We start from the raw sequence: 15,463 nt of genomic DNA, 5'->3' as shown, positions 1-15,463 counted from the left end.
TGGCTTCCCGGTGCCCGTGGGATGAAGGCCTTGCCCTAGCTTTGCAGGCTCCCCATTGGCCCACTGCCCACCCCCCCAATCCTGCTCTCATGGCCTTCGCTGCTCTGGACCCCTGAGGGTGCTGGGCCATCTCCCTGCCCCTCCCGCACCGGGGGTGGACAGCCGATCCTCCTGGTCTTTCCTGCCTGTGCAACCCAACGACCTCGGGGGGCGGGGGGGGGGTGTTTGCTCAGAGATCACCGTGAAGCCGTGAAGCCTGGCAGCCAGGGTGTCCCAGCCCCAGTGCAGAGGTGGGAAATCCTGTCTGGGGCGGATCTCAAACCCACTGGACGGGTTTGCTGTTCCCGGAAGTGTCCTGGCTCGAGGCCGCCCTGGTTGGGCGGGCCAGAGCCTATTCTGGGCTCGGGCCAGGGCAGTAGGCAGACAAGGGAGCCCGGGGTCCCTGGAGCCGGCCAGCCAGAGCTGCCTGAGGACACGTGGGGCCGGTGGCCGGCGGGCCTGGCGAGAGGGAGGTGGCTGGGCAGGGTGGGCTCAGCTGGGGAAGGCGGCTGGGCTAGCAGGAGGCAGAGATAGTGGGTAGGACAGACGGACAGACGGAAGGACATGGGGGCAGAGACAGGAAGGGATGGAGCAGGAGGGCACAGACACGGCTCTGCCTCTCCCTCAGTTTCCCCTTCTGCTCCACGGAAAGGGCTGGAGAGGGAGAGAGAACAGGGGCATGCGGGGACGGATGGGGAGGCAGGAGCAGAGCCACAGACTGGGGTGGGGGGGGCGCCAGGGGAAGTGGGCACAGAAAGGAGAAGCGGTGAGGGACCCTGAGCCGGGAGGCGGGCAGGGAGGCACTCCCACTGCTGGGGAACACTGGGGCTTTCCAGAATGTGGAGAAACAGGAAGCAGCTTCATTCCCCACCCCCCCGTCGCACGGCCCCACTGGGGCCTGGCCCACCTGCCCCACCGCCCCTGCCCAGGTCTGAGGGTCTCTGTGGGAACGGGCAGGGGGCCAGGGGCCAGGCTCCTCCTCCCTGGTGAGGCCTCCTCTCTCCTCTGTCTCCTAGACGGCAGGATGGACCGAGCCCTGGAGGCCTTCCCAGGAGGGAAACTGAGGTTAGGGGTCTCCTCAGTCCTTCCCCAGATGGGGAACCTGAGGGGGAGCCCAAGACTCTCCCCTCCTCGACGCCCAGGGAAGCCCCCAGGGAACCTGACTGCCGGGGGGGTCTGCAGCTCTCTGCCCTCTGAGTGCACGCGGCGTTCTCTGTGCTCCCTCTTCGGGCCCTGCTCTTTGACGCCGGACAGTGCTGGGGTTCAGAGCCCCAGGCTGGGGTTCCCAGCCTGGCTCTGGGGTCCCATTTCTGCCTGTGATCTCCCCACACTGGGTTGCCTGACCTCAACAAGAAAAACACGGGACTCCCAGTTAGATATGAATTTTACAGAGTTTTGTTTTTTGTTATTCATAAGATTCTGCTTACTTATTTGACAGAGATCACAAGTAGGCAGAGCAGCAGGCAGAGAGGGGGAAGCAGGCTCCCCGCTGAGCAGAGAACCCAATGTGGGGCTCGATCCCAGGACCCTGAGACCATGACCTGAGCTGAAGGCAGAGGCTTTAACCCACTGAGCCACCCAGGCACCCCCTAGATATGGATTTTAAATAAACAGATGCAACTTCTTCAGTGTAAGTGTATCCCAGCTACTGCCCGGGACGTACTTAAACACTAAAATATTATTCTTCGCGTACCTCGAATTCAGATTTAACTGGGTGTCCTGCCCTTTACCTCGTGGTCCTACTTCCTCCAGACGTCAGAATGCCTGGGGGAGGTTTGGGGCAGGGGTCTCTGCCTGGGACCAGGACAGAGGGAGGGCTTGGTGGAGGCTCTCTGACCCCCAGCCAGACAGACCTTCGGCCTTCCTCGAGCCTGGTACCCATCCTGGGGGGTGAGGACGTGGGGCACGTCTGACCTACTTGGGCATGTCCCTGCCCTCAGAGGGAGTCCTTCTGCAGCCCGAGCCAGAGAGCTGGGGCTCTCCAGGGCCCCCAACCCCACTGTTCAGAGCCTTATAAAAAAATCCCTCCTCCCCGGACCTCCAGCCCCAGGCTTCCTCGTGATGATCGACCCCTTCAACACTCACTTAGGTGACTCTGCGGCCTTTTCTGAGGAAAGATCCAGAAGTTATCTGGAAATACTCGTAAGGGCCAGATACTAGGCGCTGTTAGTTCGCAACTCAGTAGCCTAGAAGGCAGCTACGCTCATCACTCCCATCCCCATTTTACAGGTGGGCAAAGGGAGGCACAGAGAGGTTAAGTAACTTTCTGGGGGTCACACAGTGCAGGAGCCAAGCTGCCCCCGAGGCCGGGCCTCCAGCTCTGCTGCTGTGTCCCTTCAGCTCTCCCAAGCGGCCTCTTGCAATTCCCTGGAAATCCCCGAATCTGACTAATTCCCTAGACATCCCCAGACTTGGCAGACTGCGCCCTGCTGAGACGGCTGGACCCACCCCGGCCTGGGCAGTCTGCCCCCATTCCAGGCAAAATTACCCAGAGGGACCGCGGGGTTTCTTGAGGTGGACGTGGCAGAGGCCGAGCCCATGCCTCCCCACGGCTCACCCTGCGACCCCGTGCCAGCTACCGGACAGCCCCGCGTCGTCGTTCACCCACCGGCCAAAAACAGGTAACAGCACTCCCTGCCTGGGAAGGTCACGCTGGGGACAGGGCCAGCCTCCTGGGTGTGTGACTCTGGGCCTCGCCCAGGCCCCGCACCCAGGGGCGCTGCTGTCGCCGTATTGACGTTCTGAATACTTTTTGGACGAGGGGCTCTCCGTCTTCATTTCTCACTGAGAGCCGCAAATTATGTGGCTGGTCCTGTGGGGGGGGGGGAATGGGAAGATGCCCCCGGAAGCCACCCACGCCCCGGGTCAGCTTATTCTCGCTTTTGACCCTTACCTTTTGCTCAGTATGGCTTATTTTCACTAGCTATGAAAAATGGTTTCGAAGTCAAGGCTACAACCCAAACTGGTGAAAACTACACATACCAATGCAAAGCTCGCTCTGAATAAACCATTTCTCCTCTCTGGGTCTCAGTTTCCCTGTCTACTTCCTTATGCATGCGGGTTTGGATACCGGGAGTCTCTGGCCTGGCTTCTGTGGGGCAAACAGGTTTTAAACATACTCATCTCCTTTACACACCCTTACGGGTCTGTGAACCGCTTTTATTTGCCCGGACCACCCTTCCTATGCTTGTCTATGGGCAAACTCCTACTTGAACTTCAAAGCCCCAGCTTCATCCCCCCACCCCATAATCTGTGAGGCAGAGATTTTACCCCTCCCTTGGCCCCAGGCCTGATCTTGCAGATGGGGGTATCTGGTCCTGGCTCTGTCTCTCCTGGACTGGGAGCTTCCTGAGGACAGGCCTGAGAACCGGGCCCTTTGGGGCCCCAGCTTTGTCCAGCCCAAGGCCAGACTCAAGAGTCTGCGGAACCGACAAGCACGTGGAGAGGTCACCTGTCATTTCAGGGGGCTGGAATGGGCACAGGAGGCCTCGGGCTGGGGGCGAGGTGGGGCAATGGTCCCAGGGCTTTCCGAGTCCACACCCAGCTAGGGAAGGGCTGGTGGCTCCCAGACTGGATCTGCCTGAACCGGCCTGGCCTCCCGCACGGTGATCCAATGGGCTCAAGTCACAGGGACTCCACGGTCCTGCCGAAGCCCAGTCCCACCCGCTCCCTGGCACCGCTGCGAATCCGCGCCTCATTTGCATCAGACCCCAGGAGGCCCTAACTTGGAGCAAGCCAGACAGATGCCCAGGCGCGCTTCGAGGACCCTGCCCTCTCCCGGGACTCACCAGACGCCTGCCCCGCCCCCCACCCATGTGCTGGGTTCCCTGCTAGGGGGTCCCCGAGGTCCCAGAACTCCTACTGGGGTGGAGACAAAGTAATAAGCAGACAGCTACTAGTGGGGAGGGAGAGAGCACGGCGGGCCGGGGCCGTCTCGGAGGGGTTCAGGGAGTATCTGAGGTGGGGGCTTCAGAGCTAAGATCTGGGTTACGGGAGAAACCCGGCGGCTTAAAGTTCCGGCGCGAGAGTGCAGGGTGGGGTGAGCCCGGAGGCGGCGCAGCTTCAACTCGATCTCCACGTTGGCAAAGGAGGAAACTGAGGCCCGCAAGGAAGCGACGTGCTGGGGTCCCAACAGAAGCGGGCGGGGTGGGACGCGAACCCGCGGCCCCCTCAGGGAGCCGTCAGGGTCTCGGGCCGACCAGGGCCCCGCCCCGCCCCGCCCCCAGAGAGCCCGCCCCCAGAGGCCCCGCCCCGCGGCATGACCGGAAGTGAGCGGGGCCCCCAAGATGGCGCCCGAAACCCGGAAGTGAGCGCGGCCGAGGCGAAGCTCGGAGAGACGGAGGCGCCGCGGGCTCCGCGCCCGGCCGGACCCAGGTCGGAGGTGAGGCGCGTCGGTCCGACGCTCGCGGCGACTCCGCCGCTCCCGCCCGGCCCGAGCGTGCGCGCCCCCACCCGCTTGGGCCCCGGCCAGCCGCGGCCGCCCGCGCCCCGGGCCAGGGGAGCCGGGGTTCCGGGGCCGCGGGCGGAGGGAGCGCGGCGGCGAGTCCCCGCCTTCCCCGGCGACCCCCGACCCCGCCCTCCGCCGCGAGCCCTGGCCCCGCCCTCCTGTGCGACCCCCCCCTCCGACCCCGCCCTCCGCCGTGAGCCCGGGGCGCGCGCTCGCCCGGGAGCCCCGAGCTCGCCCTCCTCGGGGACCCCCGCCGGCCCCCGGCCCCCGGCCCCCGGCCCCGCGGCGCGCTCCCAGCGCTTCGGTGCCCCGCGTTCGGTGCCCCCGGTGGAGGCGTCGTCACGGCGACCCCCCGCCCTCCCTCCGGGTGGCCCCCGCCCCCGCACTCCCCGGGGCCCCCACCCCTCGCCTCTGGCGGCCTCTTCCTCCGGGGCCCCGGCCCCTTCCTTTCCCGCGGCCCCCGACCCCCGACCCCGGGCCCGCGGCGACCCCTGCCCTTTCCTCCTCTCCGGGCTCGGGGGCGCGGGCTGCCGCTCGCCGCGCTCCGGGAGGGGCCGACCCTCTGGTCTCGCGGCTTTGGCGCGGGGGCGGCCGGCTCCGGGCCGAGGCCGCAGAGCCTTGTGCCTGCGTGGGAGCCGCGAGGACGGGGCGGGGAGGGGGAGACGCGGAGGGCAGCCTGGGGGGGTGGGAGGTGATGGTGGGAGGTGACGCCCGCCTCCCTGCGGCCCTCCCCGGGGTGCGAGGCGCCGGGTCTGGGGTCAGGGAGCAGCAGTGTGGACGGCCGGGCCGGCGCTCCGGGGGGGCCTCGGGAGTCTGTCCGCCTGCCCTTCCCAGTGGTCAGGGAAGAGGCGAGTGTGTGAAAAGTGTCGGGGCACCCCCGGCTTCTGCTTCCCAGAACGGACCGAGTCCCGCCTGCTCTGAATGCCCTTCCTGCCTGTCCAGCGCCTGGCCGGGCTCGTGGGTGCCGTGTGTTTGCGCGCTGCCCGGGAGGGGGTCGCGCCCGAAGCTGGCCACGGGGAAGAGCGCCCGCGGTGTGGGGTGTGATTTCCCGGGGCGGCGTGGGGGCTGCTGCCCGGCCTGCGGGGTCTTCCCTGTGGACGCTGGGAAAGCCTGGAGGAGGCTGGGGCCGGGGCCCCGGGGGCCGCGGACCCCCAGGAAAGAAAGATGGCCACCTGTCAGAAGCAGGACACCCCGAGGCCGACCGAGGGCGCCTTGGTTGGGTGGGAGGCCTGGCCCTTCTCCAGGCCGGGAGGTGGAGGGCTCGTGGGGCTCTGCACTTCACCCCGTCCTGCTGCCTGGCTGTGGGGGGCGCTTGTGAGCAGGGCGGCTGAGTGTGGCCGTCTTTGAGGCGGAGACCCTGGGCCTGTTGATCGGGCTGTCTGGTTTCTCTGGGCGGGAGGCCCCAGAGGTGGGCGCTGGCCGCTCAGAGCTTTGTGCTGTGGACCACGGTCCCCCAGGACATCCACCTGTGGCGTCCTCAGAGGGAGCAGGGACCATGAAATCTGGGCCCTGGGTGGGCGGGCCAGGGAAGGCAGGGCAGGCCAGTGGCCCCAGGGCCCCACATGGTGGGGAAGATGCCGCCGGGCACCCGGCAGACCTCCGAGGAGCCCCGCAAGTACAGGGCACTGACGTGGGACAGGCCGCCGTGGGGGGTAGGGGGAGGCGTGCTGGGGGCTTTGGAGGGCGAGAGGGCACGTTTGTTGAGCTCGGAGGATCTGAGCAGACCGTCTGTTCACACCTGCCCAGCCAGCACCTGCTGGGGTGTGCGTGTGTGTGTGTGTGTGTGTGTGTGTGTGGTGGGGACATCCGTGTTGTGGCAGAGGGCTGGGGGCAGGAGATTTCCAAGAGAGCCTGTCCTGCGGAAGAGGTAGTGCCTTCGCGGCCGGGGCCGGGGTGGAGCCGTGTGCCGTGTGCCGGCAGACAGCCCAGGGCCGGCACCCTCCAGCTGCGTGACCTTGGTTCAGTCACTGCCCGGGCCCGGGGGTCACCAAGGCCGGCTCCCCGTCCGCTGCGGGCAGGGCCTCCGCTGGGGCAAGACCAGCTCGGGCTGGCCCAGCTTAGTTCCAGCAAAGTGTCAGAGGCCCCTCCAGCAAGGGCCAGGCCGGAAACGCTGACGGAGCGAGCTTGGCTGGGAATAAAGAGGCAACTGTGTCCAGTCCCCAGAGGCCGTCTCCCTCCCGGGATGGCCTCCTCTGGATAAGAGGCCTTTAGGGCGGCGGGGCGGGGGTGGGGACCTGCTTGCGGTCCGGGGCTGGTGGCGGGTGGCCGGGGCAGACGTCACCTAAACGTGTGAGCCCTGCGGGACTGAGTGTGGAGTGGGGAGGCGGTCCCGGGGTGCCCACGTGTGTGCAAGCGCGTGTGTACATGCACGTGTGCACCGGCTCAGGCGGCGTCCCCATGAGTGTGGGGGCACGTGGCGCGCGAACACATGTGTGCGTGTCCGTCTGCTCCCGCCTGCGTGCGCCGTGTTGCGTTCTCCTGTGCTGCGTGCCTTTGTGCGTACGTGTGTGTGCACTCAAGAGAGGGTGCGTCCCACGTGTGGAACGGGTCCCACGCAGCCTGGAGTGTGTCAGCCACCGCTCCCACAGCCAGGGGCTGTGTGCTGGGTCGGCAGGGAGGGCTGGGTGCAGCACAGCCCCAGGGAGCCAGACGCTGGGGTCTCCCGGGTCGCTCTGGCCCAGCTGTGTCCTGCCCTGTTCTGCCCAGACCTGCATGCAGCCGCGAGTCCTCCCCGCCGAGGGGACCCCAGTCCCTGTCCCTTGGAACGGCCCTCCCCGACTCCTGCTGTGCAGACTCCTTCATCTTCCCGCCCTTGGTGACAGCAGGCCCTCGAGGCCCCCGCGTCCCTGGCTGCTCGGCGGGTGACTCTAGTGAGGGTGAGGGCTGCGTTTCTGGTGCTCGGGCCCCGTCCCAGCTTGCCAGGCCCCCAGGGGAGGCAGAGAGAGACTGGTGGTTTGCTATCATGTGGACAGACCTCAAAACTCGACAGGTAGGGAGGGAACCAGACACAGAAGGCCCCACGGGTGAGTCCGCGGGTGTGACACGCCACACCAGGCTCCTCCACAGGCAGGGAGGGGGCTCGCGGGGTCGGGGGGCTGGGGGGTGACGGCTGATGGGGACGGGGCTGCTTTCGGGCGGATGGAATGTAGTGGCGCTCGACGGAGGTGACGATTCCACAACTCGGGGAACGGTCCAAAAACTACAGTTGTGTACCTAAACGTGTGACGTGGGTGGCTTGTGGATTGTGCCTTCCGCAGAACCAGAAAGTGTTTTTAAAAGAGGCGGGGCCTGTCCTTGCTGCTCAGATGCCGGTGCTCTGCGGCCCTGGGGGTGAGCCCTGAGCCTGGGCCCTGCTGTCCCCTCATCCAGGCACAGGTCGGCTGTTGGGCGTCTTCTGGCCTCCGGGGGACAGAGGATGTGCCGTCGCTGTCACGTGTGTGACGGCTGGGCGCCCTCACCAAACTCCTGCTCTGTCCCAGACCACCGCCGCGGGTGGGCGTGGCGCGGGCCTGTGAGACGTAGTCCTGGGGGCTTTTTGACTTCTGGTGTCGGGGTGCCTCGGGTCAGCCCTAATTGCCTGAGGACCCCCACCCCGCCGCCCCACAAGGCCAGGTGACTGTGGGAGAGGAGTGATGCCGTACGGCCCCGCCTAAGTTCATCCATTCACTGTAGGCCCTCCTCGGGCAGCTGCAGGGGTGCCCACCCCACGCTGTCCACGCGTGCTGGGTGGGCACGAGGCCGAGGGAAGCCGCGAGGCGCCTGTCAGGGAGGGGCATGTATGTGGCCCCTGCTGCGTGGTGGGGGAAGCGTTTGGCCTCGGCGCGTCCCTGGGCACTCGCGGTGTGTCTCTGCGTCTCGGGTACCTGCTCCTGCGGGTCCTGCTCCGGAGCCCCGCAGCAGGGGAGCCCCCGCCGGCCCCGGGGAAGGGCTGGCTCACCCGCCGGCCCTCGGGGCACACAGTTCCCGGGGTGTCCGTGCCTCCCGGAGTGGGCTCTGTGGACTGCCAGCTGCCGCGGGTGCCGTGTGCTCCTTGCGGGTGGCTCCGGGCCGGCGCCCAGACGCCCCGTCTGGGTTGGCCTCTGTCACCTCAGGACAAATCCCCGAGTGAAACTGAAAGAGGCCTTTGTGCCCTCGTTCCCAGGTCTGCTCCGTCTCAGGAGCCACGTGTGCCGTGTTCTGGAAGGCAGGTCGCCGGTTTCCTGGGAGTCCCGGCCCAGAGGGTGGGGGGCTGCCGGCGCAGGGCGCTGGGACAGCCGGGGAAGGGCTGCGTCCGGCCGCAGGGCTGCAGCGGGCCGTCAGCTTTTATGGCCCTGACTCACCAGGTGGGGCCACCACCCCTGGGCCCCGGATGGCCCAGGGGTGCCGGGAGTGGCTGGTGTCCTGCCAGCGGAGCCGGCATCTTCCTCGGCACGTGGGGCACTGAGGGGGGCCGCCCTGGCTCCGGCCCCGGCCCCATGCGTGCCCTCGTCAGGCGTGGAGCTGGGAAGGTGGGTTCGTTTGCCGGTTCAGACCCTTGTCTCCCCTGCCGGGGCTCCCCGGGCATCCGGGTCTGTCTGTGGCTGGGTTTGCTCGGGGGCCGCACGGGTCACGGTGAGGCCTGGGACGGCTCTGGGTGTCTGGGTGTCCTTGGCCACTCGGCCTGGAAGCTGTGGAGTGGGCGCGGAGGACCCCCCTCCCTCCCCTGCGGGTCCCAGTGAGGTTCTGAGCTTGGCGCTTGCCGCACACGGGCCGTTGGAGCCTCTCCCGGTGTCATTCGGGCAAACATGAGCCCGTCAGGGCATTTTCAGGGGGTTTTCGTCAGACTCCAGCCGTCCAGGAGCTCCCACAGTTTTGAGGTCGGTCGCTGTCGGGGGCCGTCAGGAACAGCTGTGGGAAGGGTTCTAGGTGGTCACGGGCTGGTGGGTGGGGGTTCTAGGTTCACCAGGGCCGGCACTGTGGAACCTGGAGGCAGGCGCCGCGTACAGGGAGGGTGTGGACATGATGCTGGATTGCTGCCTTGGAGAAGTCGGGCCCGGCACCCCCAGACCTAGGCCTGCCACTTCTCTTGGAGGACCAGCCCATCCGACGCCCTGGGTCGCATTCCTGCATGGCAGAGGCTGTGTTGCCCCAGCGGGGCCCCTCCCCACCTCTCTGAGGCCTTGGGGAAGCCCCCCCGAGAAGGGCTTGCTGGGGCTTCTCTTCCCCAGACCCTGTGAGCGTGGGGGAGGCAGGGGCGGCCTCGCTGCCCACCAGTCCGTTTACAAGCTGCGCGCCAAGGTCCGCGGCTCCGTGACAGTCCCAGAGAGCAGGGCCCTCAAGGCCCCTGAGATGGGGGTGACCCCGGATGTCCCCGGGCCCCGGCGTCCTCACAGGCCCTCGGAAGCAGAGAACTTTCTCCACTGGAGGCCGAAGGGGAGCGAGAGACTCGAAGCCCGAGTGGGCCTCCGTGTCTGCGGCTGGTGACGGGGACATGGGCCTCCTGTCCTGCTGACGGCTGCGCGGGCTTGCCGGGGAGTCTCTGCAGAGCACCCGGTGTGAAGCCCCGGCCCTGTGAGGCCCAGGGCGAGGGTGGCGAGCCAGCCTGGACCCCGTCCTGTGGGGCGTGAGGCAGTCGACGGCAGCTGCGCGGGCTGCTCAGGCAGGGCCGTTGGCCACGGGAGAAGCGGAAACCGTTCCCGGCTCTGTTCGCAGGTCTCCGGGTGCCTGCTGCCACACCGCGGGGGCCTCCAGCCTCTTCCCAGCAGTGGGCACAGCCTCCAGCCTGGTGCCGGTGTTCGCCGGGGATGGAACACAGGAGACTGTGGGGCATGGGTGCTGTGGCCAAGACCAGCCCACAGCTCCGAGGGGCCTTCCCCTCCTGCGGGACACCAGGAGCTGGTGTTTGGGCAAAGGTCCCTGTGATGCTCTTGGCGCCAGGTGGGTCTAAAGGGGCCTGAGGGGGTTGCTGACTGGTCAGGCCGCTCACCCAGGACTCAGGGACCCAGCCATGGGCGGCAGGAGCTCCTGTGCTGCTCAGGGCTCTCTGGGGCTAGGCAGAGAGACGTGGCATGCGAGCCAGCCTGAAGCAAGCCCGAGAGCAAGCAGGGGTGGCAGCGAGCCCTGGCGGGGCAGGCCGCCCTCTGTGTAGACAGAGTGGGGCACACCAGCGTCAGTGGGCCAGAAAGTCTGGGGCCAGTGGGATTTGGCCTAAACGTGCTCTGGGGAAGACGATGTGGGTGTCAGAGGAGACCACAAGCTCAGTGCATGTAGTGCCTTTTAGAAACCGCGAGCGAGCCCGAGACCGAGGAGACACTTCCCAGAGGGGGCCACGTGGAAGGTGCTCAGCGCCTGTCGGCGGCGGTGGCGTGGACAGAGGTTTAAGGGTCTGGGCCGCTGAGGGCAGGTAGCGGGTGCTGGAACAAGCGGGTCGTGCCGCCCCTTGGCAAACCGCATGCCTCTCCCCGCTAAAGCTGAACTGAATCCGGAGGTGGAGGGGCCCTGGGGACCCCCGAGATCCGGGCTCAGATGCCCTCAGCCGTGACTGAGGAGGCTCCACGTTCTGGTCCCCATGTCCTCCAGGCCCTGGGCGGGCGGCATGAGGGACTCTGTGCCCCCGAAGCCGTGCCCGTAGGGCTGCTGGGGGAGGGCAGCGACTGGCCCCCTAGGGCTGCTCGCCTCTGGCATGTCCTGTACACTCAGGTGCGGCCTGCCCGAGCACCTGGCTCCCTGCAGGGCCGGCAGGCAGGCCCTTCGCTCCTCCCGTCCCGGGGCTGTCACCGCGGCTGCCCCGAGGGAGTTGGTCTCTCCTGGACCAGGGGTGGGTCCGTGGGCCCACGGCTGGCAGAGGCAGGCAGCGAGCCAGAGGCGAGCCCACATCTGTCTCCAGAACCCGGTCCCAGGCTGTCTGCATTTTCCCGGGGGTCGTCTTCGCCCGGCGTTCTGCTTCTCCAGGTGCAGTTTCTCCCGGGGGCCGCCGTCCGCTGCGTGTGAGGAGAGCGCGGGCATCTGCTGCGAGCCTGGCGGCGCCGGCGACGGTCGCAGGCACGTGCCTGTCCCTGCACTCGGCTCCCGGGGTGGTGTGCAGTGTCCCACGTGCGTCCCCCACACGGTCGAGCTCTGCCGCTTCTGCTCTTGGGGGTCAGGCTCGAGGGACAGGCTGTGTGGCGGTCCTCCTGCCAGGGCCACCTCTGCTCCCAGTCCGCTTGCTGGTCTGCGTTCAGCCACGCGTTGACCGAGCCAGGCCAGGGCTGAGGTGTCTGGTGTGGAGGAAATGTGGGGCCTCCCCCCCGCCCCATGCTTGTCCCCAGGACGGCTCTTCCTCTGTGTCCCAGGAGCACGGGAGGTTTTGCAGGTGCCCTATCGGTTGAGACACTGCTCCTGGGCAGCAGGTCTGTGGGGGTGCGCTCTGGGGTCCTGCAGGCCACCTTTCTCTGCATTGACAACAGAGCTGGAACCCCAGCCCCTGGACGGCTGTGCTCCGAAGTGGGGATTCTGGGTGCGCTCACCTTATGCTTCTCATCCCCCTTCCTGCCCTGCCTGAGCTATGCACAGGGGACCAGGGCCCCTGCCTGGCTTAGGCATCCCAGAGCCTCTCATTCCAGACGCGTCCCAGGAACTCTGTAGAAATCCCAGGTCACGCGCTCGGTGCCAGCCTGGCCTGGAGCTCCGGGTCGGCAGCGCTCCCAGCCCCCAGGGCTTGCAGGGCTCTGGGCAGAGGGTTGGGGCGGCTCCAGCTAGGGTTTGCTTCCTCCTCCAGGCCAGTGTCCCCGGGGGCGGGGGGCCTTAATAACTGACCACACTCTGGGCCGCTAGAATCACAGAACTTTGTTGTCTCTGGTCCCAGAGCCCATAAACCTGAGCTCAAGGTGTGGCAGGGCCGGGCTCCCTCTGGGGGCTCTAGGGGAGGGTCCCTCCTGCCTCTCCAGCTCCCGGGGCTCCGGTGCTCCTCGGTGCGCGGCTGCGGGGCTCCGGCACCCGTCCCCGTGGGGCGCGGTTGCCTCAGCATGTCCGCCTCTCCACCCCCCACCCCCGCCCCTGCCCCATCCTGGGATCCCAGGACCTTCCCTTAGAGTCAGGTGGGAGGCGGGCCAGAAAGGCTGCCATCTCCTACCCAGGGGGAGGCCAGCAAGTCCCAGCTGCCCAGAGACACAGTTTTGGGGCAACCTGATCCTGGCCTGGCGGAGTACAGACGAGGGAGTGAGCCGTGGTGGGCCTGTGCTCCGGGCGGTCGGGACAGCCTGCTCAGATGTGTGGGGGCTGAGCCAGCAGAGCTGGGGGGACAGCTGAGGGGGTCAGCAGAGGGGCTGGGTGCCGGCAGATGCCTGCTGGCTGGGGGCGTGTCGGGGTCAGCCTGTCCCAGGCTGTGGCCTCTTCCTGCGCTGCACTGCCCCGTTGTCTTGTCTGGGCCACCGAGTCCCTGCTCTTTTCGTTTTACAGTGACTCATTTGAAAACCCGATCTCAAAAAGAAATTGTGGGAACGTAAACCACGACCGTGAAGCGCGGGCCTGTGTGGGCACCCACGCCTCACCTGTCATGGGATGTTCTAAAAATACACTCCGGGCCCACTAGGGTGCTGAGCTCCGAGCCAGCCCCGCATTGTCTGGGTTTTGTCCCCCCGTGCCTGGAGAGCCCACCTGGTGCCCACCGGGGCTGGTCCTGAAGCAGCTGGCGCCTCCCAGGGACGGGGCTCGGGGGCCCGGGCAGGGTTCTGCGGGCAGCGCTGGGGAGTGGGAAGTGGGGGAGGTCAGCCGAGGCAAGAGAGCAGGGGACTATGGCAGGTGGGGTCCTGAGGGTGTGCAGGGGGGGGCTGGCCGGGTGCCTTGGGGGTCCGGGGGAGCAGGAAGCCTGAGCCTGTGGAGGCTCTGGGGTGGTGGGAAGTGACATTGCAGGAAGGGGGTTCTGCAGGGCGGCCTCGGGGGGATGAGGTGGGGGTGGGGTGGTGGTAGAGTAGCGGAATCTAACATCTGCTCTTCTGAGGCGTGATTCAGTGTCTTTCACTGTATTCCTAGTATCCTACAACAGCGCCACTACCTAATTCCGGAACATTCCATCAGCCCGAAAGCTAGTTGTGTCCCCATCAGCGATCACGTGGCTGGTGGCCCCCATGAGGTCCTTCCTGTCTCTGGAGGAGCCTGGTGTGGGCGTGTCACACGCCTGGACTCACACCCCGTGCCCTTCTGTGTCTGGTTCCCTCCCTGAGCGTCGTGGACTCGGGGTCCGTCCCTGGGCAGCGCACAGGCGCCTCGCTGCTGCTGGGGCCGAGCACGCGCCCGTGGGCAGACCGACCACGTTGTATGTGTCGTCTCTCCCTTTCGTGGACGCTGGGTGTTCTGTGACTGGTGTGACTCCTGCCGCTATGGACACAGGTGGACAGGTTTTGTGCGGACAAGTGTTCTCACCTCTCCTAGGGTTCCGGGGAAGCTGCTTGTGGTAACCCCACGCTCCCTGGCCTCGGGTGGTGCTTCCTAACGGAGTAGCCCAGGGCTCTGTAGCCGCAGAGCCTGGGAGCAACCTGCTTGTGGGAAGGGGTTCAGCTTCATTCCAGGACGTGGCTGCCGAGAGAGGGAAGCTGTGGCAGGCGGGGCGTGGACAGGGCTTACCGGGAGGTCTGGCGGGGGCGTGCGCGAGCACCTGCTACCGAAGGGGCGGCCCCCGAGCCCCGGGGACGAGGGCCAGCCGGCTAGCACCTGTGGCCGGCTGCGTGCGCTTTCTCTGTTGGATAAAGGTCATTCCTGCCTGCCCCTGTCCCAGGTGCTGGGAGCAGAGCCCCCTCAAGGGGTGTCCCCCAAATCCAGGAGATTTCTGGGGCCGCAGGGAAGGGAGTGGTCACTGGGTCGCCGCGGCCTTGCGCTCTGCTGAGTGCCCGTCCAGCCTTGTCCACGGACTTCCACACAACCCATTTCTCCTGATGAGCAAAACTGGGGCTCAGAGGAGCCAAGGTGCCCCTGCGCTGTCAGAGAATAATCCATTGTGAGGAGGCTGAGCGGGGTTTTGACCCCGTCTGCACGACCCCAGAATCTTTAAAAGGAACGGCCAAGACCCTGAATCACTGCTAACTGTGTGCTCATCCAGGAAGACCCCAGGACTTTCCACTCTTGGCTCTAAGGCTGTGTCCCACCAGGTTCCAGCTTGCAGGAGCCAGGAGGGCACAGGAACAGGCCGGGGCAGGCCAGGGCCTCCAGGCTGGGGGAAGTGCCGTCCTGGCAGCAGGGGTGAGCCCGTGAGCTTGCAAAGCCGAGCCGGGCAGCGGCAGGTCCTTGGGGCCCAGATGCATCCCTCTGCTGGAGCTCAGGCCTGCGGGCCCCTTTGCTGGCCAGGAGCTCGGGGTAAAGGCAGCCCCTCCCCGCCCCCTGAGGGATTGCATAAGCTGCCCACGTGCGGACAGTGATTACTGGAAGTCCCGAGGATTTCTTCATCCAGGGCTTGGCGGGGCGCGGCAGCTGCCTCCCCTTCCTGCCTCCCTCGGTGATTAATGTCTTCAGCCACTGCCGGCCTGAGGAGCTCCAGGGCCAGCCTAGGGTCTGGGCTCCCAGTGGCGGTGGGTGGGGACCAGGGGAGCCTAGGGCACAGGCCACGGGGCAGATGGAAATCGGGTGGGAAGCCTTGTGCCTCTGTAGTCAGCCCGGGTGGCATTTTCTGCCTGCCTTCTAGAGCAGGACCGTTCTCGGTGGGGAAGCTGTGTGTCTGTGCCCCTGCCTGGCTCAGCATGGCCCCGACTCCCCCAGAGACACTCCTGCGAGCCCAGTCTGGTGGCAGAGGGACAGGGCTGGCGCTCAGCTTGGAGGTGCTGGCTAGGTTGGACTTTGACTCCCAGCCTCAGACTCTCCAGGTCACGGAGCTGGGCCCGTGGGATGGGCTGAGGCTTGTTGTGCGCACCAGGGCCTGGGGCTCTCTTCGTGGGTGGCAGGAGCAGACCCTTGGGGCCAAGTTACTTGTTATTTGGTGGGCCAGGCGGCCCTCTATGGTCGTGTGGACAGCGGAGGGAGGGGCGTGGTGGGGCAGCCCAGCCACTCTGGAAG

The 15,463-nt window shown here is 66.8% G+C and overlaps 1 protein-coding gene across 3 annotated transcripts in view; it reads left to right on the top strand.

The window, feature by feature from the left end:
* The first annotated feature begins 4,295 nt into the window (after positions 1-4,295).
* The window catches only part of SBNO2 (strawberry notch homolog 2), a 47,503-nt gene continuing 36,335 nt past the window's right edge, over positions 4,296-15,463 (top strand). For all 3 annotated transcript variants that reach the window (XM_059159186.1, XM_059159185.1, XM_059159184.1), the window contains exon 1: positions 4,296-4,420. The gene's annotated coding sequence lies outside the window, so the exon portion shown is untranslated. The remainder of the gene's footprint in view (positions 4,421-15,463) is intronic.

The sequence above is a fragment of the Mustela lutreola genome, chromosome 2, assembly GCF_030435805.1.
Source record: "Mustela lutreola isolate mMusLut2 chromosome 2, mMusLut2.pri, whole genome shotgun sequence".
Taxonomy (NCBI): domain Eukaryota; kingdom Metazoa; phylum Chordata; class Mammalia; order Carnivora; family Mustelidae; genus Mustela; species Mustela lutreola.
This window is presented reverse-complemented; position numbering and strand designations above follow the sequence as displayed.